General features: G+C 38.7%; 1 pseudogene; it reads right to left on the minus strand.

The window, feature by feature from the left end:
* Positions 1 to 1,504: 1,504 nt before the first annotated feature.
* On the minus strand, positions 1,505 to 3,290 carry LOC101564603 (annotated as a pseudogene).
* Positions 3,291 to 6,351: the final 3,061 nt, after the last annotated feature.

Here is a 6,351-nt window from a genome sequence, read left to right on the forward strand (position 1 = left end):
CACAGGACTCTGGCAGTGACATCATAGTACTCCACAGAGTTCAAATACAGTGAGTCTTTCCATTCATTCATTCACCCACTCAGTATATGCAGAATGCTTACATCAAAGCATAAAACAGAATACATGAGTTATGTCTTAGCTTTTACAGCCCTGCAGGGAGGTTCCTCAAAGATAAAAGCAAGAGAGAGGAAATAATGTGCCTGGGATTCCAAAGGTCGGAAATGGCAGCTGAAGCACTCTGCCCAAGCAGCCGCACTCCGTATCTCCTGTGCCAAGGACCTCCTGCTCTCCTGTGCTGTTTCTCTTTATGATCTTATAAATAACTCTATACTTCCCAGTCATCTGCATTCCTTCGCAAGTCATGTATATAACAGGGTCACTTTGGATGCAATGTAGTGTCACTAAGGGGACAACTGAAAAAAAAAAAAAACTAACAACAAAACAGAGAAAGTACATTAAAATAAAAAAAGAAAAAAAAATACTGCGGGCAAATAATTAACTACAATGCTTCTTGAAACTTGCCAGTGCGTTGAGGACCTAAGGTGACAATGGAAACAAAAACTGCACGTGTACTGGCTCTGCTGGACACAAGCCCTGTGATCTTCAGCAAGTTATTTGGTGTATGGTACCCTTAGTCTCATCTAAAATGCTGAACTTATAAGGTGAACAATGAATCTATAGGTGAATGGTATCATTATCACTCCCAGGACTGTTGTGAAAATCACACAAAATAATGCATGTGTAAGAGCCCAACATATGTATAGGTAATACCATATTATTCAAATAATGATCATTTTAGTTTTTTGCAGAATTGGATTTTTTAAAGTCAAAGACCAAAAATAAAATGCAGAAAAAAGAGAGCATTTCAATTAAAGGCTTGTTTTCATACATTAAATCAAAGCCACAAAATGGACCTCAAAGGCTTCCTCTTAGAGAAAAGTAACATCACCATGGTGGCTGGCGGTCTTTTCCATTTGCTTTGCTGAGCCCTGATGGTGGTCCTCTCAGACTGAGACCAGCAAGTCTGAGGGAGAGGAGGCTGAGAGGAAGGAGCTCACTGAACACTAGCACCAAGGAGTTCTGGGAAATCTTTTATGTTTTTCAGACAGTGCTTCTCAGTGAGGTTCCCTGTGCCAGGCACTGGGTCAGAGATGGCTAAGGCTGCTTCTAGATGCCATCTTCTGTAGGCTGGATGCAGCCAAGAATCCAGCTAGCAAGAAAAAACAAACAAAAAACAAACTACCAATATCAATGTCTTGTTCAGACCAAGGATAGTGCCATGTGCTTTCTTTCACAAGGAGATTAAAATGAAACAGTGCAATTATGCTGTGTCATTTCATTCGGTAAAATAAAATGCTTGTCACAGATGAGACACCTCAACTTTCAGACTATGATATAAATATATCTGTACAATTCTGTAACAAATAATTTTGAAAAAATGTACTTTGTTTTGGCTGTGACATAACTTATTTCCTGCTCAGATATAATAAAATAATTAATATACCTACCACATTTCTACCTTCTTTTTCACTTCTACCTTTGCTACAAACTCATTTAAGCTTGCCTGGGCTTTGGCTGCCAGCATTCTCCTTGCTTCTATACTTGGTTCAGACTGCAAATTGATGTGTGGCAGTGCTTCAGACAGATCTTTGCTGTCCAAGATATCAGGGCCAACCAACACTTGTGCCTTTGAGTGGATTCACAGTTCCAGGGTCTGCAGCAAGTTCGGCCGCTTCCATGCCAGAGCCTCAGTTTCAGCCACCATGAGGCTCAAACTGACAGTGGGCCACTTGCTGGTGCAAGGGATCTGGGTTCTCGGATGCATTTGTAATGGTAGGTATAATGGGGTTCCCTGAGGTTGTGTGAGCATAAAACACCCACAGAGAAGGTTCGACTCCATTGTATTTCCTTCGCAATGTGCCTCCTTTGGGAAAAGGTTGATGCATCTTTCTATACTGCCAAGTCACCACACTTAGGCTGGTTCCAAAAAGAAAATGTACTACGAACCAACAATTCCTTACTGAGATCCAGAGCTGGAGATAGTGGGTTGTATCAGTGGCTGCGGGGCTTCTCCTGCTGGACCTTGTGGCCCAGTAAGTCCTAGACAGACATTGTCCATGGAGTCCACCTTGCTCAAAGAGAGCCTCTGCATTCCTCAGGTTCAAGTCACTGTAGTTCAGTTGATTCTTCAGATGATTCAGGGACTGAAGGCATTCAACACTTCCAAAGAGGGTCAAACTCTTGATCATAGGAAAGAATCACATCTTGATTCTCAATGGCTGTAGCCACTTCAGTAGAATTAAATGGGTCAGCTATATGACTATTGTGCCTCACTAACTCTTTATCCAGGCACATTCTGACCATCTCAGATGCAGTCTTTTCAATTCCAACAGAGTCCAGACCCTTCTAATCCATCCTTTACCACAACTGCCTATTCTCAGCCAAGTGCAGTAGCAATTTGAAAACTAGGTGAATGATTTTTGGCATATATTTTAGAAGTCATGCCTCAGTATCATGAAGTAGATGGCGCTGGTGAATTATGTATTGGGCTAAAGTGACAGCATGTATTTTGTGTCACAGCAAGAGAAGATACTGTGCAGAGGTTTTAGAAAAATTAAATTCCCATACACAGAGCAACTGCCCTCTGGTTTGTATGGAATGGGGTCACTTTGTCTGCAGAAATATAATTGTTGATCTGCAGTCATTCTTGTTGCAAGCACTAAATAACACACTGTTAGAACACCTTTTCAGCCAAGCCCTGCATGACAGTGGATGGCTACTTTTCCTTCCTGTAAGGCAAATGTCATTATTTTCACCATATCTAAGATTGTAGTGAGAGATGCTACACCATAATCCTTCCAGCTGAAATCATAGAAATAAATGCCAGCCTCTATTAATACTTCAGAAAGGTACACAAAGCCACTTTCTTGCTTCAGAAAGTTTCAACAGCTAGTATGTCCATCAGGCTGCCTCAGATTGACAATTGTTTTTATGCCACTAGTTAGTTATGTGGTACTTCTGGAGGAGCTTGGAGGACGGGTGATCCATTGCCAGGATACTGTGAGTGACCCAAGATAAGTTAAGCCCCTTAATGACTTGTTGTTCCTCACTCCAGTGTGTTGGGTTCTCATACTTGGACGCTGTACCACCACAAGCCATGGAACATGCCATGTATCAGGGATGATATGCTGCAAATTTTCTCCCACTTTTGTGTAGTTTGGTGTTGGGCATCCTGGATTGCTTTCTAACAGTTTCCTCTTGCTCCGGGGAGCCAGTTCTGGCAGGTCCATCTCATTGCTTGTGGTGTGTGACGCCCAGGGACAGAGAGTGGAGCAGCCTGAGACTTCCAGGGACTCCTGCACCCAGGCCCAGTGGGGCCCCGCCCCTTATATTCCACCCTGGCCCAGGGTCCCGGCCACGCTTGCAGGGTACTAAAGCTCCTGCTCTGGGCTCCCACAAGGACCTCCAACTCGTGGACACGTAACACACAGCTGACCGCAATGTCTTGTAATGAAATATCTTTTTTATTTTTCGCTTACCTTTTCGAAATTTATGCATAAATAACTAGTTTGCAAAAAAAGCAAAAAACATTAAGAAAATCATAAGAGAATTTATTTCCATTCCCTAAGTTTTAAGAGTGTCTTTTAAAACATAGCCATGAAAGACAAAGTATACAATATTGTTTCTCTAGACAGAGTAAACAAGGGCAAACTAAAACAACCATCTCTGCTTCACCACCACTCTTTTCTCCAACAAAAAATTATATTTAATATAGAAAGAGCATAGTAATTATTAATATGGCATTAGAAATGATACACAAATAGAAGATTAAAATGGCAGGCATTCAAGCATGTTTTTTTTTTTTGTTATGCCTAAGATGTTTGATATTCAGACAGTTAGTGAGGTTAAGCTTAACTGCCTAGGTTGTATGAAAATAACAATAAGCTTCTCTTCTGGAGGGTTAAAAACCTAAGTTTGCAGACCAAAATTAAAGAAAAAGGAGGGCTGTAAGGAAAGCAAACGTTTTGGCCTTAGTCTTCCAAGGTCAATTAAGACTCAGGACATATGAGAACTTTTACTGTAGCGTCATTTAACTCGGTAGTGTCCCATATTTCCTGATCAAGGAGATTTTGAGGCCAAAGAAGAAAGTTATCAACAATGTAGAGTGTGCCTCAAGAGAGTCACATAGAGAGAAAACGTTCTTACAGGCTTTCACAGAGATCACATTGGTCAAGCAATGGCCATGACTCATCCACATGGCTGACACTGACAAAGGTTCTACAATCTGAGGTACAGGATCTCAGGACAAATCTTGAGGGGATTTAACTGACCGTATCAAACCCAAAACCTACAAGTCTTGTTGCATAGGTCCTACTTTACCTTGATCTTAACCATCCAGCAAAAAGTATAAAAACAAAGCATAAGAAGAAAAGTCATGCTGTTATGTTGAGCTGTAGGTGACTCATGTCAACAATTTCTGACATTGCCAGTGAAGATGAAGACCCAATACTATTATGGACTACTGGACTCTTTTACAATATTTTTCTGGGTTAACACAACTATAATGTTCAAATAAAGGAACTAAACAAAAAAGAGGATATAGATGAATATCCATTTTGTATTAGTGTATTCAAATTGTTTAGGATAGGTATATAGTATATTCTCAATGAATAGAGGGGTTTGTTCTAATAGTGTTTGTAAATAGGATATCATGTCTGCATCATGTACAGCAATTAACCACTAGAAAGAATGTATGCAATGTGTTAATTATTGAAACTGTCCTACCAATTTTGTTTGAAACTGTCTCATTGCTATTTGTGTCTCAATAAAATTATGGGAAAAATATTAAAAAATGAGAAATAAGGAAAAAAATCTGAGGAAAAATATGCAAGTATATATACAGGATGACTGCACACATTGTACTAAGAATTTCTACCAGATTTTTGAAAATAGGAGTTAATGTGAAAAATTTTTCTTCTTGATTAACTCAGTATGCTGATATCTACATCTAAACAACTATGTCATTGGTAGTTTATTTTCTTAATTTTTTAACTTCAATGAGGATTTTGTTTTATAATATTTTTGCTTTATAACTGTTGCTTTATAACTGTTGTTCCTTTTAGGGTGTCTTTTGCAAAGATGCAAGGACAGGAGAAAACATGAGAAGACAATGGGGGCATCAGTAGTGTAGCTCATAAGTTGGTAGAGGAAAGGACAATGAGTGGTAGAAACACAAATCATCAAGGTGAAGCTTTTTCTAAATTTTTTCAGCATAAGCAAAGACAGGTTTTGTACTTTATCCTTATCCTTCCCTTTTAAGTACAATAATGTCATTTAATTTATCTTCGCATTGCTAATCTTGTACTTTCCTAAAAAGCCAAGTTAGCATCCAGTTACCGCATTTAGCATTAACTATGAGACCAAGAGTGCATGATTGACGAAAGTACTTCTGAATGATTTGTCTAACTGACCACCAAAATATTTAACATTTTCCTAGATGAATATTAAAAGGAGCACTGGACTATTTCACCTTTCTTTTTATGTCAGTGAAGACTCTAAAATAGGGATTTCTAATCTTTTTGGCAATTCAACTCTTAATATGGTCTCTACAGCATAAAAACTTAAACTAGAAGCTTTGTAATATTGCAATAGCCATAACCTGGTTACGATTGGTATTACAAAACCCAGACTGTGTAGGAACTCTTCCTAAGTGCTGAATGGCTACGTGTGCCTTCTCGGAGCTCAGCTGTGCCACATTTTTATGTTCCTGCTTGATCATCCGGAGGGCACCCCGTATTCTGAAAGTCACTGGGTGTATATCTAAACTTCGGTTTCATAATTTATTTTACCTAGGGTTGAATAAGTTGTGAGTAAGTTGAAGTCAGAAAATATATATTTAAAGACAACAAATCGCTAAGTAACTCTATTGTCACTATGTAGCAAGGTGTGTCTTTCCTTTCCCTTAGTGTATTGAAGAGTTTTACAAATTTGGAATTTTAAAATTTCTTCATGTTAACCATTTGGAGTGGATAGAGGTAGATATGAAATATCTTATAACAGTTCAGCTATATTATCAATATAAAAAATTAAACAGTGAACAAAAACTTATTTTCATATATTGGCTCCAGCAATAAGCTGTTATAAAAATATTTACTGATATAGGTTGAGTATCCCTTAGTGAGAAATGCTTTGGACCAGAAGTGTTTCAGATTTCACTGTTTTTCAGATGTTGTAACATTTCCATAGAACTTCAACACTGAAATGCTCTAAAATCCAAAGCGTCTTTTTTTTTATTTTTTTTAATTTATTTGAGAGAGAGAGAGAGAGAGAGAGAGAGAGAGAGAGAGAGAG

This window comes from Octodon degus, unplaced genomic scaffold, assembly GCF_000260255.1.
Source record: "Octodon degus isolate 3935 unplaced genomic scaffold, OctDeg1.0 scaffold00620, whole genome shotgun sequence".
In the NCBI taxonomy this organism is placed as follows: Eukaryota; Metazoa; Chordata; class Mammalia; order Rodentia; family Octodontidae; genus Octodon; species Octodon degus.